This window comes from Alligator mississippiensis, chromosome 1 (genome assembly GCF_030867095.1).
Source record: "Alligator mississippiensis isolate rAllMis1 chromosome 1, rAllMis1, whole genome shotgun sequence".
In the NCBI taxonomy this organism is placed as follows: domain Eukaryota; kingdom Metazoa; phylum Chordata; order Crocodylia; family Alligatoridae; genus Alligator; species Alligator mississippiensis.
Window position 1 is genome coordinate 475,560,837 of NC_081824.1, and position 17,886 is coordinate 475,578,722.

Here is a 17,886-nt window from a genome sequence, read left to right on the forward strand (position 1 = left end):
CAGAGGCTGCTCGTGACAGCCGAGAGGAAAGGGGCCTTTTCCAAAGGGGAGCAGCAGCTCCGTTGGGACGGCGGGGTGCGAGCACGCTGAGAACGCCTCAAATGATGCAAAGCGCCTCAAATGAGGCTCCGCGCCCCAAGCTGGAAAGGAGCTGCCACTTTCAAGTCATTCTCAGCTCGTGCCTGCACAGCCGTTAAGCGTGTTCGCTCAGCGTTCGCTCTGTGCGATTAAGTGCATTTTCACGCAACAGGGATGTCCACTTACACACAATTAAGCGTGTGCACAGAAACAGTGAAGCGCAATCACATGCAAGCCTGTTCTAGTTGTTAGCTGTGAGCTAGCTGAGAACAACTAAGACGAAGCAAAGGAGAGGCGCCGCAGCCGAAACCGGAAAGGAAGATTTTGCTCTGTTTCAGTCGTCCACAGCTCCTTCACAGGCAACAATTAAGGGTATTCCTGTTCCACTACCGGTGGGTGGGTTCGCGCTCAGTGATTAACAGGTGTTCAATCACAACTGCAGACACTCACACTCTCACAGGCAACAATTAAGGGTGTTCCTGTTCCACTACCGGTGGGTGGGTTCGCACTCAGTGATTAACGGGTGTTCAAGCACAACTGAAGCACAATCACACTCTCACAGGCAACAATTAAGGGTGTTCCTGTTCCACTACCAGTGGGTGGGTTTGCGCTCAGTGATTAACGGGGGTTCAATCACAACTGCAGATACTCACACTCTCACAGGCAACAATTAAGGGTGTTCCCGTTCAAATACCGGTGGGTGGGCTTACACTCAGTGATTAACGGGTGTTCAAGCACAACTGAAGCACAATCACAGTCTCACAGGCAACAATTAAGGGTGTTCCCGTTCAAATACCAGTGGGTGGGCTCACACTCAGTGATTAACGGGTGTTCAAGCACAACTGAAGCACAATCACAGCCTCACAGGCAACAATTAAGGGTGTTCCCTTTCAAATACCAGTAGTTGGGCTCACACTCAGTGATTAATGGATGTTCAAGCACAACTGAAGCACAATCACACTCTCACAGGCAACAATTAAGGGTGTTTCTGTTCAAATACAACTGGGTGGGTTCACACTCAGTGATTAACGGGTGTTCAAGCACAACTGAAGCACAATCACAGTCTCACAGGCAACAATTAAGGGTGTTCCTGTTCAAATACCAGTGGGTGGGCTCACACTCAGTGATTAACGGGTGTTCAAGCACAACTGAAGCACAATCACAGTCTCACAGGCAACAATTAAGGGTGTTCCTGTTCAAATACCAGTGGGTGGGCTTACACTCAGTGATTAACGGGTGTTCAAGCACAACTGAAGCACAATCACAGCCTCACAGGCAACAATTAAGGGTGTTCCCTTTCAAATACCAGTAGTTGGGCTCACACTCAGTGATTAATGGATGTTCAAGCACAACTGAAGCACAATCACACTCTCACAGGCAACAATTAAGGGTGTTTCTGTTCAAATACAACTGGGTGGGTTCACACTCAGTGATTAACGGGTGTTCAAGCACAACTGAAGCACAATCACAGTCTCACAGGCAACAATTAAGGGTGTTCCTGTTCAAATACCAGTGGGTGGGCTCACACTCAGTGATTAACGGGTGTTCAAGCACAACTGAAGCACAATCACAGCCTCACAGGCAACAATTAAGGGTGTTCCCGTTCAAATAGCAGTGGTTGGGCTCACACTCAGTGATTAATGGGTGTTCAAGCACAACTGAAGCACAATCACACTCTCACAGGCAACAATTGAGGGTGTTTCTGTTCAAATACAACTGGGTGGGTTCACACTCAGTGATTAACGGGTGTTCAAGCACAACTGAAGCACAATCACAGTCTCACAGGCAACAATTAAGGGTGTTCCCCTTCAAATACCGGTGGGTGGGCTCACACTGAGTGATTAACGGGTGTTCAAGCACAACTGCAAACATTCACACTCTCACAGGCAACAATTAAGGGTGTTCCCGTTCAAATACCGGTGCGTGGGCTCACACTCAGTGATTAACGGGTGTTCAAGCACAACTGAAGCACAGTCACACTCTCACAGGCAACAGTTAAGGGTGTTCCTGTTCAAATACAACTGGGTGGGCTCACACTCAGTGATTAACAGTGTTCAAGCACAACTGAAGTACATTCCCACTCTGCCACTAAGCACGGTGGCACCGACCAGTGACCTTTGCCCGGGTCGTCCGTGGGGGAATCCGGTGTCGGGGGGGTTCGGGGCTCCTCCACCAGCGTGGGCAGACCCTCGGGGGAGGCATCCAAGGGACCGCTGGGGTCCTGGGGTCATTGCCATTCAGGGCCCGCTGTCGTCACCAAGGGGCCGTGAGGGTCCAGAGGGGTCTGTTATCACTCGGGGTGCTCCGCTGTCGTCCGGGGGGTCCTCCGCCGGGGAGGCGGGTGTCATCAGGCGGGGTTCCGGGCTCCAAGAGTCTCTCTGCCTCCGGGGGTTGGTCGATTGTCGGGGTCCCGACATCGTGGGGGGTGCGTCAGGGTTCGTCGCCGTCTCGGGTTCACTGGTCCCCCCTCCTGGGAGGGTCCTCCGAGATCCGTAGTCGGCGGTCCACCCTAGCTGGGGTCTCCTGACGTGCCTCAAACGTTCTTGCCAGTGGATCGGGGCGTCCTTGGGACCTGGGGGTGTTGACCCACGTTCCGTCCTCTGAGCCCTGGCGTTCGCCTAGTCCGACTGCGGGGGGACCCAAGGTCTTCGGCTACTAGCCCAAGCCGGGGTTTTCACGTTATCGGGTCCGGCGAACCGTGAGACCCTTCGGCTACTCACCTGAGCGGCACGGATGCTTGTGCAACCGGCGCTCGTTCGGACGTACTGGCGGCACCGCCTTCCCTAGCCCGTCATGACTGACGAGACCCCTTGCTGCAGCGGAGGAAGGAAAAGCAAGCTGCTACTCAGCTCACTTTTTGCTGCAGTTATTCCGGCAGTCTGCCGGCCTGGGTTGGTGCTGGTCCTGGAGAAAGTGCAATAGCAGGCCAAGCGCGGGGGAAAAAAGAAGCGGTTCTCCGTGTTTTCAGCGATTAAACAGGGTGTCTTGCCCTTTTTTAAAGGAGCGACGTGTTGGAAGGAGCAGCGTGTCTGAAGTCCGCCTGCCCGCTGGACTGCCGAGGGCCCTGTGCAGCACAAGCCCCACCCCCCAAGCAGCTCCCTGGGAAACGGTGAGTTCTGCTTTTTGACAGAGGTGCGCCGCTCCTGGAGGCGCTGCGATAGCAGGAGCTTCAGTTGTGGTTGAACGCCCTTAATCACCGAGTGGGAACCCCGCTAATTGTACCTGAACAGGAGCACCACAACACAGACACGCTGCTCCTTCAGAAGCTGCTTGCCCTGTTTCCCCTGAAGCTGCTGGCCTGGCCTGGCCTGGCCTGGCCTGCTGCGCGAACGAGCCGAGACCGGTCCCAGTACGGCCAGACGTGGCCCATTTTAACACGCCTTCCAAAAGACAGAACTTGCCATCTCGTGCTGTGCAGGGCCCTCGGCAGTGCAGCGTGCAGGCGCGCTTCAGACACGCTGCTCCTTTAAAAAAGGGCCAGACACCCCGTGGAAGACTGCCTGCGCCTGCGCCTGCTCCAGGGGAGCAACAAAAAGCCTGCGCTGGCAGGCAGTCTTTCAAACACCCTGAATTGTTGCCTGTGAAGGAGTCGAGGACAATTTAAATGGAGCCAAGCCTTTTTAATCTGGGTGTGGAGCCTCTCAGTTGTTCACAGCTAGTTCACACCCAACCACGAGAACAATGCTTTTGTGTATGGCCACCAGCCACGAGGCGCCAGGCAAGCTGTTGTAGGGGGCAGTCTTGAATATGAGCCTTTGACCAGCAGACGGGGTTTGTGCGTCTCCCCTGCCCACGGGGGGCGCTCCTCCCACCGCACCGTCCATCTCCCCCTGCTCCAAGGCCACGCGACGACAAAATGATGCATGCGCTCACCACGTAGTTGGTGTGTAGCGCATCATGCTCCAGAAGCCTCGTCTTGGTGTTGTGGCGGCCTCTGGCTCTTCCCAGGCCTTCCAGCTTTCAGTTCTGGCTCGCATCTGACCTCTGAGACATACTGTACCGTACCGTACCGTACCGCCTGTGTTCAGTTTGTTTCGTTTTGCTTCATAACAGTGTGACGACAACATCCATGGCTTTCTGGCATCCTAAAGCCCACGATTTCTGCTGCGACAGAGGATTTCCGCTGTAACAGAGCTGTTCGCAGGGGGTCACCAAGCAGGCTGCCCCTGACAACCCCCTCAGCTGCACGCTGCTGACCGCGCTCTCCATGCAGGTGCAGGCAGAGGGACCGCTTTCCTCCGGGCAGCCAGCCACCCCGCCATCTTGAAGGCTTCAGGCGAGTAGTAGCCTGCCTGCCAGACTGCCGGGGGTCCCTGCCCAGCACCAGCCCCCCCCAGATGTCTCTGAAGAAGCGACGAGATCTACTTTTTGACAGCAGCAAGTTCTCCCCGAGGGGAGGTGCACCGCTCCTGGAGGCACTGTAATACCAGACCCATGCGTGGAGTGGATGGAGCAAGCTCCGAGTCCATCTCCCAGTTCCAAAAATCCATTTAATATAAAGTCCTCACATCGAGGACATATCAGATATTAAACTGATACGAACAGACTGACTTTTATTAGTAGATGGTAAGGATGGATCCAAAAAAAGATGACAAAGCCGATAGGGAAATACAGAACACCCGGGCGAGGGACTAACAATAAAAAGGATGGGCGTGAGGTTGGGAACGCAACTAGGTTACATGCGATACAAAGTTAGCCAACTAAGCCCGGGGGTAAGGGGAGAGGGGAGTGGGGATGGGGAGGGAGGGGGGGGGTTTGCGACGCTGAGAGAGAAAGAGGATAGAAACACACATACCCGTGACAATGGTCCGCAATGGTGGGAGAAGTGGTCCGAAGATGAATTGTCTCAGTCTAGATATAGTCTATCGCGGGGGTCCTCTTCGGGTGGCGCTGGGTCGTCGTCCGTTGTTGATGAGTCCTCTTGAAGCGAAGGTCCGTCTGTTGCAGAGGGGGGCGGTTCAGGCGGTCCCCTCTGGGTCCGGTCCCCTCTGGGTCAGGTCGCCGGCGTAATTGTTGCGGACGGCGTCCTTCAGGAACCTCTCCAGGAAGGTCCTCGTGCGGGGCGTCACGGTCACGGAGTCGGCGTGCGGGGCTGGCTGCAGGGAGACTGCCAGCTCCCTGCGTTCCTCGGTCCAGGTCCAGGCGCAGCCGATGCGCTTCCCGAGGCGGCGCGTGGTGTTGCGGGCTCGGCTCCACAGCGAGGCAAAGTCCCCACCGTCTCGGCTGAACTCGCCCTCCAGCGAGCCGCTGAGGAAGGTGGCCAGGTCACGTCCGGTGGGTTGCCTGCCGATCCTCTTGCGGGCGGTCTCCTCCAGGGCGCTGGCGGCGATGATACTTACCGTCGCGTCCGGGCAGGTCAGGAGGCGGAAGGCGTGGGTTACCACGGCGATGTCGCCGAGGTCTCCCATGCGGGGCACGTTGGCACCCCCCTGCCGGTAGGGGATGTGCAGGACCTCGTTGCTGGCCCTCAGCGGTAGGTGCAGCCACTTTTTGAGCAGCTGTCGGATCTCGGCGTCCGCCTTCTTGAGTGGGGTCTTGGGGACCGCCGAGCCTCTCAGGACAAACGCGACGCGGGGGTTGAGGAAAGTGTTCACCGCATCGATCTTCTGCCAGAGGGCCAGCAGGGACGAGTCCAGTTTGTGTGCATCCTGTACGATGCCGTTGATGGTTTCCTCCGGCGTCTGCCTGGCCCGGTGGCCGGTGGGTGTCCCCAGGTGGCAGTAGGCCTCTCCGTCGCGCAGGTGCTGCATCGCCTGGCCCTGGATCGTGAGGGTGGAGTGCAGGACGCGGCTCTTCTGCTTCCCGTCGACGTGCAGGGAAGCGCGCTTGGCGATGTTAAAACGCAGGCCCATCCACCTGGCCGCCTCTGACGTCACGTCCAGCATCTGCTGCAGCTGGGTGGCGTCGGGGGCGAGGAGCACGAGGTCGTCGGCGTAGGCCAGGACGCTCAGCTTCTCGCCGTAGAGGTCGAGCCCGCCGGGGCCGCCTGCCACGGCTCGAAGGAGCGGTTCCATGGCCAGGTTGAAGATGATGGGGCTGAGGGGGCAGCCCTGTCTCACTCCCGACCGGATGGGGATCTCCGCGGTTTCCCCGTCGGTGGCGCGGACGGTTGTGGTGCAGCCGTGGTAGAGCTCGCGCACCAGGTTGGTAACGCCGTCCGGCAGGCCCAGCTTGTGGAGGGTGTCGAAGATGTGGCGGTGGGGACGGACCCGAAGGCGTTGGAAATGTCCAGCCACGCCACCACGCACGGCTTCCTGGTCCTCCGGGCGTTGTCCAGGGCCATCTGGAGGGTGAAATTGTGCTCGTAGCAGCCCTCCGTGGACATGAAGCCCTTCTGGCTTCGGCTGATGGCTCCGCCGGTCACTGCCCAGTCGGTGATTCGGCCCGCCAGGCAGCCGGCGTAGAGTTTCGCGACGGTGGAGCACAGGGCGATGGGTCTCCAGTTGCCCGGGTCGTTCGGGTCTCCCTTCTTGTGGATGAGGACCGTCATGGCCCTCTTCCAGGTGGCGGGCATGCGCTGGAACTCTCTGCACCTGTTGAAGAGAACAGAAAGAACAAGGCAGCCCGGGTCACATTTTTTAAGGAGACCGTACCTGATCCCGTCCTTGCCGGGGGTGGTGTCCCTGGTCCTCTTCAGGCGGGCTTCCACCTCCTGCGGCGTGAAGGCATCCTCGAACCCCTCTGCCGGGGGCACGGGGGTCAGCGCTTCGACGGTCGCAGGGCGTGGGGTGGCGGCATCCGTTGGAGGGTTGAAGACCCTGTTGAAATATCTGAAGAGAGCCTCCCAGGGGACCTGGCAGAAGGCCGAGGGTCCCTCCAGGATCTCTCTCACCGCCTTGGGACGGTTGGCCCGGTACAGCTTCTGCATCCAGGAGGCTGCCGCCGGGTCATAGCGCTGGTGCCTGTGTCGCCTCTGCGGTTGGGGCCTGTGATCTTGTTGCGTCGCCGGTCTGTTGTTGTTTCCTCGGGGTTGGCCGGGCCGGGCGGCTGCCGAGAGCTCCTGTGTGAGCCGGGCCACTGAGGCCTCGAAATCCTCGAAGGTGGTGGCCTGGGAGAGCTCCTCCAGCCAGAGGGTCTGCCATGGAGAGGGCATCCTCTGCTGTGGGGAGGGCTCCGCACCGGGAGATTCCGGCACGCTCGGGGGCCGGAGGCCACCCGGCGGCTCGGGAATCCTCGGTGGGACGGGGGCCTCGGGTGGCCCCGGGGGTCCTGGTGGAGGACTGTCCTGTCGGGGCGTCGTGTTCGGTCGGGGGTCCCTGGGTGGAGTCCTGCACGGTGGCGTCGTTGGGACAGGTCTCTCTGTAGGGCAGTCCTTGGAGGTCTGGTCCAGTGGGGTTGTCGGTGGGGTGGCCGGTCAGGCAGGTCTCCGCGCCGCGGCTTGGGTGTGCCAGGCCGCGGCGGCGGACCTCACCAGCGTGCCGGGTCTCCTCTCTGCTCCGTGGCCTTGGCATACCTTTTGATGATTTTTGAGGAGCTTCAAGGCCTCGTATTCGGTGCCGCAGAGGGAGCAGTAAAAAGCTAGGCGCAGCTGGTGGAAGCGCCATAGGTGTTTGTTCATGTCGCCGTGCGACCTGTACTGTCTCGGTGGGTGGCAGGTCGGGCAGAACAGCTTGTTTGGAAGAGGGAAGGGGAGGAACGTGAGTGCCGTCACGTCTGCTCCTTCCCCTGGGTCGTCCGTGGGGGGGTCCGGTGTCGGGGGGATTCGGGGCTCCTCCACCAGCGTGGGGAGACCCTCAGGGGGGGCATCCTCGGGGCTGCCGGGGTCCGTGGGTTGTCTCCCTTCAGGGCCTGCCGTCGTCACCGAGGCGCCGGAGGGGTCCGCTGTCGCTCGGGGCGCTCCGTCTTCGTCCGGGGGGCGTCCTTGGGCTCCGGGGTCCTCCGCCGGGAGGCGGCTCTCGTCAGCCGGGGTTCCGGGCTTTGAGAGTCTCTCTGCCTCCGGGGGTCGATCGATGGTCGGGGGTCCGTCGCCGCCTGTCGGAGTCCCGACATCGTGGGGGGGTGCGTCGGGGTTCTTCGCCGGCTCGGGTTCGCTGGTCTACCCTCCTGGGAGGGTCCTCCGGGATCCGCGGTCGACGTTCCGCCCTAGCTGGGGTCTCCGTGCCTCGAGCGTTCTCGACAGTGGATCAGGGCGTCCTTGAGACCTGGGGGTGTTGCTCCACGTTCCGTCCTCCGAACCCTGGCGTTCGCCTACCGACCGAGGGGGACCCAAGGTCTTCGGCTACTAGCCCGAGCTGGCGTTTTCGCTTTATCGGGGTCTGGCGAACCGGAACACCCTTTGGCTACTAACCTGGGAAGCACGGTCGCTTGCGCAACCGGATACCCTTTCGGACGTACTGGCGGCACCGCCTTCTCTAGCCCGTCATGACTGACGAGAACCCTCGCTGCAGCAGGAGAAAGGAAAGCAAGCTGCTAGTCAGCTCACTTTTTGTTTCTACAGTTCCGGCAGTCTGCCGGACTGGGTTCGGCGCCGGTCCTGGAAATAGTGCAATACCAGGCCGGGCGCGGTGCGAAAATAAGTGTTTCTCCGTCTTTTTCAGCGATTAAACTGATAAGAACAGATTTTTTTTTTTTTTTACAAAGTTATTTTTATTTACCTATGATTAGTTCAAAACCATTATTTCATTATTAAGAAAAATACTTTTTATAAAAATCTAAACTATTCAAAGAAGAAAGCAGCAATTAAAGAAAGTCTCTTTCTTTCCTTTCTTTTCACATTGGTTTCTTAAATGACGTGGAAGGAAAAGCACGCTTAGGAGATCCGGGCTCCTCTTCCTTGTCATGGAGACGTTTTCTCATTGTAGTTGGCACTTTTGATGCCTGGGAAGAATCCAGAGAGAACCCTATTTGCTTTTGTAGTTGTTTAAACGTATCCTTCACAGCCTCATCTTGAAGCCAGGGATGCCCTAAGGCTTCTTCTGTTGTAAGTCGTTTATTTGGGTCCACAACCAACAGCTTCTTCACGAGGTCCAAAGCTGTATTAGACACATGCTTCCATTCCTTTGGAATAAATGTGTATTTTCCTTGAGTGATCTGCTCTTTCAGAGACAGTTTAGTATTTTGTTCATTGAAGGGAGGATATCCACATAAGCATACAAAAAGAATAACTCCTAAACTCCAACAGTCCACAGCACGGCTGTAGCCTTCTGTCCCAAGGGAATTTAGAACCTCAGGGGCAAGGTACGTGGGAGTGCCACACAATGTTTTCATAAGAGAGGTTTCTCCAAGAATCTTGGATTGTCCAAAATCTGTAATCTTTATAAGGCAATTTTCTTCAGAAGATGAAAGTAACACATTCTCTGGTTTGAGATCCCGGTGTATAATACCATTGTCATGAAGGTACTTTACAGCCAACAGCATCTGATAAAAATACAGCTTGCAGGTAGCTTCTTTCATCTTGATTGGTCTTGACACTGTGTCATATAATTCTCCTTCTTCCATCAATTCCAAAATAATGTAATAGTCTTCTGCTTCAAAGAAGTTTTTAATCTTGATTAAGCAGGGGTGATTTATTTTCTTCAAAATCTCTATTTCTGTATTCACATTGAACACTGGATCTGCCTCTCTCACAGCAGCTGTCATAAATCTCCGTTTATTGATTATCTTTACAGCAACTTTATTAAACGTGGCCTTTTCAAACGCCAGTTTGACTTCACCACAGGCACCACTTCCCAAAGTTTTTGACATGATATATTTCTCTCTGAATTCTCTGGGATACCCCGACTGATCATCCACCATAAGATCTGAAAATACAAACACTTTGTTACTCTGTACAGACAGTGCAATTTCAGAATTGTGGGTCAGCGGCAGCCTTTTCCCTCTTCCTATAAGCTCTTTATTTACAAAGGTCCCATTCACACTGTGATCTTCTATGTAGGCAACGCAGGAGTTTTGTGGTCCCGTTTCCTTGAAAATTCGGAAATGCTTCTTGCTGTAGTTCTGGTAGAAACCTGTCTCGGACAGCCCTATCCTAGAAAAGCTGTAGTCACAGCTTTTGTCTCTGCCAAACCAACACTCGTCATTCACACAGTCTGACATCGCTGCTCTCTCAGGGCGGTTACAAAGTCCAACGGCATGTGGACCCGCTCCCCTGTGGGCAGCTTGGCTTACACTGCGCTGCGCCCTGCGTAGTTGATGAAGCCTCTGCCAATGGCCCAGAGGCGCCCCCACGGCCGCGGGGCCGGCTCCTCCGGCTCCTGGTCCTCGGGGATGGGGGGCAGCTCCTGCGTGGGCACCATGTCCAGGGAGCTGAGCGTGCCCGAGCTGGAGGACGACTGGCTGCTGCCCTGCGAGCTGCTGGACGACGAGTCCGTCCCACCCTGCGAAGGCTGCGACTCGCCGCCCGCCGCCCGCGACATCGCCGCTGCGAGCGGCGCGACCGGATAAGAACAGATTGACTTTTATTAGTAGATGGTAAGGATGGTAAATCCAAAAAAAGATGACAAAGCTGATAGGGAAATACAGAACGCCCGGGCGAGGGACTAACAATAAAAGGATGGGGGTGAGGTTGGGAACACAACTAGGTTACATGCGATACAAAGTTAGCCAACTAAGCCTGGGGGTAAGGGGAGAGGGGAGTGGGGATGGGGAGGGAGTGGGTGTTTCGCGACGCTGAGAGAAATAGAGGATAGAAACACACATACCCGTGAAAATGGTCCGCAATGGTGGAAGAAGTGGTCTGAAGATGAAGTGTCTCAGTCTAGATATAGTCTATCGCGGGGGTCCTCTTCGGGTGGCGCTGGGTCGTCGTCCGTTGTTGATGAGTTCTCTTGAAGCGAAGGTCCGTCTGTTGCAGAGGGGGGCGGTTCAGGCGGTCCCCTCTGGGTCCGGTCCGGCGGCTGTTCTTCTGCTGGGGTCCGTGTACTGGCGGTGGCCCGTGATGTGCTCCACGTAAATGTCGCGGGACCACCGGATGGTGTCGGACACCATGAGGCAGCACATCAGCTTGGCGTAGCGGCGGGAGACGCGGCAGGCACGCAGGACGCTCTCGTTACTGGGGTCCCAGGCTCCAAGCGTTCCCACGATGAGCGCGTCGACCGTCACGTCGTAGCCGTGACCCCTCAAGGTGTCGGCCAGCGGGGCGTACTTCTCCCGCTTGCGAGCCCGGGCGTCGGTGAAGGCTTGGCGCCGGTTCTCGAACGCGATGGTGACGTCCACGATGATGATCTTCTTGGCCTCCTCGTTGGTGATCGCGATGTTGGGGCGCATCTGGCTCTCGGAGCCTGGGACGGTGCGGTTGACGGAGACCTGCCCCGCGGCGGCCGGGATGGCCCTCACCAGCCGGTCCTGGACAGCGTTGCGGCGGAGCTGCCAGGCCCTGGCGTGCGGCTTGCAGCTGCACAGCACAGGGGGAGGGTCTCGGCCGCGTAGCCGCACCGTCGGCACCTCTTGTCCCGGTGGCCGAAGCGGACGGCCCCGTTGAGAGGCAGGCAGTTGAGGCGGGCGCGGTGGAGGACGCGCCAGTCCGTGAAGCGCGTGAAGCTCCCGCTAGGCATGAAGTGGTTGCTGGCGTCCCACTTCGAGGTGACGTCGAAGACCTTGCCCTGGTCGGGTTTGGCCCTCAGGTCGCCGGCGTATTTGTTGCGGACGGCGTCCTTCAGGAACCTGTCCAGGAAGGTCCTCGTGCGGGGCGTCACGGTCACGGAGTCGGCGTGCGGGGCTGGCTGCAGGGAGACTGCCAGCTCCCGGCGCTCCTCGGTCCAAGTCCAGGCGCAGCCGATGCGCTTCCCGAGGCGGCGCGTGGTGTTGCGGGCTCGGCTCCACAGCGAGGCAAAGTCCCCGCTGTCTCGGCTGAACTCGCCCTCCAGCGAGCCGCTCAGGAAGGTGGCCAAGTCACGTCCGGTGGGTTGCCTGCCGATCCTCTTGCGGGCGGTCTCCTCCAGGGCGCTGGCGGCGATGATACTTACCGTCGCGTCCGGGCAGGTCAGGAGGCGGAAGGCGTGGGTGACCACGGCGATGTCGCCGAGGTCTCCCATGCGGGGCATGTTGGCACCCCCCTGCCGGTAGGGGATGTGCAGGACCTCGTTGCTGGCCCTCAGCGGGAGGTGCAGCCACTTTTTGAGCAGCCGTCGGATCTCGGTGTCCGCCTTCTTGAGTGGGGTCTTGCGGACCGCCGAGCCTCTCAGGACGAATGCGACGCGGGGGATGAGGAAAGTGTTCACCGCGTCGATCTTCTGCCACGGGGCCAGCAGGGACGAGTCCAGTTTGCGTGCGTCCTGCACGATGCTGTTGATGGTTTCCTCCGGCATCTGCCTGGCCCGGTGGCCGGTGGGCGTCCCCAGGTGGCAGTAGGCCTCTCAGTCACGCAGGTGCTGTATCGCCTGGCCCTGGATCGTGAGGGTGGAGTCCAGGACGCGGCTCTTCTGCTTCCCGTCAACGTTCAGGGAAGCGCACTTGGCGACGTTAAAATGCAGGCCCATCCACCTGGCCGCCTCCGACGTCACGTCCAGCATCTGCTGCAGCTGGGTGGCGTCGGGGGCGAGGAGCACGAGGTCGTCGGCGTAGGCCAGGACGCTCAGCTTCTCGCCGTAGAGGTCGAGCCCGCCGGGGCCGCCTGCCACGGCTCGAAGGAGCGGTTCCATGGCCAGGTTGAAGATGATGGGGCTGAGGGGGCAGCCCTGTCTCACTCCCGACCGGATGGGGATCTCTGCGGTCTCCCCGTCGGTGGCGCGGACGGTTGTGGTGCAGCCGTGGTAGAGCTCGTGCACCAGGTTGGTAACGCCGTCCGGCAGGCCCAGCTTGCGGAGGGTGTCGAAGATGTGGCGGTGGGGCACGGACCCGAAGGCGTTGGAAATGTCCAGCCACGCCACCGCGCACTGCTTCCTGGTCCTCCGGGCGTTGTCCAGGGCCATCTGGAGGGTGAAATTGTGCTCGTAGCAGCCCTCCGTGGACATGAAGCCCTTCTGGCTTCGGCTGACGGCTCCGTCGGTCACCGCCCAGTCGGCGATGCGGCCCGCCAGGCAGCCGGCGTAGAGTTTCGCGACGGTGGAGCACAGGGCGATGGGTCTCCAGTTGCCCGGGTCGTTTGGGTCTCCCTTCTTGTGGATGAGGACCGTCATGGCCCTCTTCCAGGCGGCGGGCGTGCGCCGGAACTCTCTGCACCTGTTGAAGAGAACAGAAAGAACAAGGCAGCCCGGGTCACGTTTTTTAAGGAGACCGTACCTGATCCCGTCCTTGCCGGGGGCGGTGTCCCTGGTCCTCTTCAGGCGGGCTTCCACCTCCTGTGGCGTGAAGGCATCCTCGAACCCCTCTGCCGGGGGCACGGGGGTCAGCGCTTCGACGGTCGCAGGGCGTGGGGTGGCGGCATCCGTTGGAGGGTTGAAGACCCTGCTGAAATATCTGAAAAGAGCCTCCCGGGGGACCTGGCAGAAGGCCGAGGGTCCCTCCAGGATCTCTCTCACCGCCTTGGGACGGTTGGCCCGGTACAGCTTCTGGATCCGGGAGGCTGCTGCTGGGTCGTAGCGCTGGCGCCTGGGTCGCCTCTGCGGTTGGGGCCTGTGGTCTCGTCGCGTCGCCGGTCTGTTGTTGTTTCCTCGGGGTTGGCCGGGCCGGGCGACCGCCAAGAGCTCCTGTGTGAGCCGGGCCACCGAGGCCTCGAAAGCCTCGAAGGTGGTGGCCTGGGAGAGCTCCTCCAGCCAGAGGGTCTGCCATGGAGAGGGCATCCTCTGCTGTGGGGAGGGCTCCGCACTGGGAGATTCCGGCACGCTCGGGGGCCAGAGGGCACCCAGCGGCTCGGTTCCTCCCGGCGGCTCCGGAATCCTCGGCGGGGCGGGGGCCTCGGGTTGCCCCGGGGGTCCTGGTGGAGGGCTGTCCGGTCGGGGCGTCGCGTTCGGTCTGGGGTCCCTGGGCGGAGGCCTGCACGGTGGCGTCGTTGGGGCAGGTCTCTCCGTAGGGTGGTCCTCGGAGGTCTGGTCCGGTGGGGTTGTCGGCGGGGTGGCCGTTCTGGCGGGTCTCCGCGCCACGGCCTGGGTGCGCCGGGCCGGGGCGGCGGATCTCACCAGCGTGCCGGGTCTCCTCTCTGCTCCGTGGCCTTGGCATACCTTCTGGTGCTTCTTGAGGAGCTTCAAGGCCTCGTATTTGGTGCCGCAGAGGGAGCAGTAAAAAGCTAGGCGCAGCTGGTGGAAGCGCTGTAGGTGTTTGTTCATGTCGCCGTGCGACCTGTACTGTCTCGGCAGGTGGCAGGTCGGGCAGAACAGCTTGTTTGGAAGAGGGAAGGGGAGGAACGTGAGCGCCGTCACGTCTGCTCCTTCCCCTGGGTCGTCCGTGGGGGGGTCCGGTGTTGGGGGGGTTCGGGGCTCCTCCACCAGCGTGGGGAGACCCTCGGGGGGGCATCCTCGGGGCCCCCGGGGTCCGGGGGTCGTCGCCGTTCAGGGCCCGCCGTCGTCATGAGGCGCCGTGGGGGTCCGGAGGGCTCCGCTGTCGCTCGGGATGTTCCGTCGTTGTCCGGGGGGCGTCCTCGGGCTCCGGGGTCCTCCGCCGGGAGGCGGCTCTCATCAGCCGGGGTTCCGGGCTTTGAGAGTCTCTCTGCCTCCGGGGGTCAATCGATGGTCGGGGGTCCGCCGCCGCCTGTCGGGGTCCCGACATCGTGGGGGGGTGCGTCGGGGTTCTTCACCGGCTCGGGTTCGCTGGTCTACCCTCCTGGGAGGGTCCTCCGGGATCCGCAGTCTATGTTCCGCCCTAGCTGGGGTCTCCGTGCCTTGAGCGTTCTCGACAGTGGATCAGGGCGTCCTTGAGACCTGGGGGTGTTGCTCCACGTTCCGTCCTCCGAACCCTGGCGTTCGCCTACCGACCGAGGGGGACCCAAGGTCTTCGGCTACTAGCCCGAGCTGGGGTTTTCGCTTTATCGGGGTCCGGCGAGCCAGAACATCCTTTGGCTACTAACCTGGGAAGCACGGTCGCTTGCGCAACCGGATACCCTTTCGGACGTACTGGCGGCACCGCCTTCTCTAGCCCGTCATGACTGACGAGAACCCTCGCTGCAGCAGGAGAAAGGAAAGCAAGCTGCTAGTCAGCTCACTTTTTGTCTCTACAGTTCCGGCAGTCTGCCGGACTGGGTTGGCGCCGGTCCTGGAAATAGTGCAATACCAGGCCGGGCGCGGGGCGAAAGTAAGTGTTTCTCCGTCTTTTTTCAGCGATTAAACTGATAAGAACAGATTTTTTATTTTTTTTTATTTAATATCAAAATGTTTAATCGTCTCTCTACACCATCTCCTTTTGACAATATTTCACAGAAAAACAATATCATACATAACACAATCGTAGGGGACACCCGTCCCCTTTCCAATCACAATTTCTCCACCGTTGTATCACTGAATCCTCTTTATACATAACCATTAATTCACTCCATGACAATACATTTTTGCTCTTTTCTCATACAGGTTCTTGGGACACTTCAAACATTTACAATACATTTCCACATTGTACACAGTCTTTTCACATAGTCTTGTATTTTCCTCCATTTTATTTGCATTTAACTTGTTTCCATCGTTCTTTATTTGTCACACACAATTCACCTTAGTTTTATCTCATTACCACTGTTTTCCCAGTGTTTCATTTCCACCTTTCCCCTCTTTTCCCTAATTCCCGACGCTTTTCCTTGCCCTATTTCCCGACGCTTTCCTTTCCCTTCTTTCTCTCTTCTTCTTTTCTTTTCCCTGTCCTTACCCTATCCCGGCCGGCTGAAATAATTCCTGCCACCGAACGCCTTGCCATGCCCTACTCATCTTGCCCTTTTCTCCTTGTCCCTTTATGTAGTCTTTAATCTCGTAGTACCCTAGCTGTGTGCATTCCCTTTGTGTGAAGTATACCCCTTTCCCTACTAACAAACATCTCGTTTTCCATAATGCCACCCTCATCCCCATCAAGACCACCCGTACTTCCCATTGCCTCTCTCCTTGTTTTACCAGTCTGTAAACTGCGCTTTCATATGACACCCCGTGCCCACCCTATTGCCCTTAGAAATTTCCCTACTCTTCCCCACACCCTTCTCGCGAACGTGCACTCCCAAAAGACGTGATGCACCGTTTCTTCCTGTGTACAGCACTCCCGTGGGCACTCCGCCGATCTCACCAGCCCCCATCGGTGTAGTACTTCCCTGACTGATAACACCCGCCTCACTATGCACCACGCTATGTCTCTATGAGTCCCTTTCCACCTTGCGTCTTCTATTCCCTTCCACACCTCTCTCACCTGCTCCCATGCCAAATCCCCCACGTCTGTCAACACATCTTTCTCCCTAATTGTGTTGAAAATCATCCTAGCTTTCTGTAGTCCTTCCAGCCCCAATTTGGCCAAACCTTTTGCCCTGACGAATGCCGCCAACCTATCCACATGCTGCGATGGTTTCCCTGCCCATATCCCTGTCCACCTTTCACCAAATACCCCCCATGCCCTCAAAACTCTGCCTCCCCAGTACTTTGCCCATTTCCCCGCTATTTCTTCCCTTTTCCGTGCTTCCCTGACTAATGCTGCCACCCCGTGCCCATATACGAAAGTTTCCACCTCTGGAAAACCCCATCCCCCTAGCTCCCCCGCTTTATAAATCTCCCTACGTGCTACCTTTTCTCCCTTACTTCCCCAGAAAAACACACACAATTCCCTCTGTATCCTCCTCGCTTGCCTCCACGATGGGGGGTATACCCACCCTACAAATAGCAGGATCGGTAAGATCACTGACTTGATTAATTTTACCTTCCCTGTCTTTGACAACCCTCTCCCTCCCCATATCCCCAACACCTTTCTAACCTGCCCCCACACTTCTCCCCACGCTGTTTCCCCTTTTCCATCTTTCTCAAAGCTTATCCCTAATATTTTTAGCCCTCCCTCTACCACCTGCAACCCATATTCCTCCAGACCCTCCCAGTTCCCTATGCCCCATATCTTACTTTTCCCTTTATTTAATCTTGCTCCGGCTACCCTTCCGTACTCTTCCATATGTTCCAGCGCCCTCCTCACTGACCTCCTGTCCCTCGCCAGGAATGTTACGTCATCCATATATAGCAGCGCTTTCACTTCTCCTCCTCCTGGTATCTTTATCCCTTGAATTTGGTCGTCCCGTCTTATCTTCCTTCCTACCGCCTCTATCCCACACACGAAAAGCCCTGGTGACAAAGGGCACCCCTGCCTTACCCCTACCTCTATTTTAATCTCCTCTCCCAAGTGTCCTTTTAACAGCACCCTGCTGAAAGCCCCCCGATACACTTCCCTCACCCATCCTATGTAGTTTCCCGGGAACCCCATCTTTTCCAGCACCGTGAACAGATACTCGTGCCTCACCCTATCGTACGCTTTCTCCAAATACAGGTTTCCCACCACCATATTCCAGTTCCTATCCCTCACATACTCTATTATGTCCCTCACCACCCAGTGTGTTTGTGTTATCTTTCTCCCTTCCACCGCGCACATCTGTTCTTCCCCTATCACCTGTGCCAATACCCCCTTCATTCTTTCCGCCAGCATTCTCGTGTACAGTTTGTAGTCCACGTTTAATAACGTGATTGGCCTCCAATTTTTCAAACTCTTTTTCTCCCCCTTCTTATATAATAATACTATCACCCCTTCTGCAAACCCTTGCCCTACCTTTCCCCTTTCCATCATCTCTTTAAATACCTCCTTGACGTCTGTTCCCAACCACCCCCAGAATTTTCTGTAAAATTCCCCCGGTATCCCATCCACCCCTGGGACTTTATTCGTCTTCATTCCTTTCAGACACCCTTCTATTTCTTCTACTGTCACCTCTCTTCCCAAATCGTCCCTTTCCTCTTCCTTTAATTGCTGCATTTCTTCCTCTTCTACCCTCCTTTCTTCTTCTTC

At 57.7% G+C, this 17,886-nt stretch overlaps 1 non-coding gene and 1 pseudogene across 1 annotated transcript; both read right to left on the reverse strand.

Moving 5' to 3' along the window:
• Positions 1-4,471: 4,471 nt before the first annotated feature.
• On the reverse strand, positions 4,472-4,668 carry LOC132247838 (U2 spliceosomal RNA). The gene has a single exon (XR_009459264.1). It is a non-coding gene; the product is annotated as a U2 spliceosomal RNA (small nuclear RNA).
• A 3,969-nt stretch (positions 4,669-8,637) lies between these two features.
• On the reverse strand, positions 8,638-10,448 carry LOC132248766 (serine/threonine-protein kinase Chk2-like; annotated as a pseudogene).
• Positions 10,449-17,886: the final 7,438 nt, after the last annotated feature.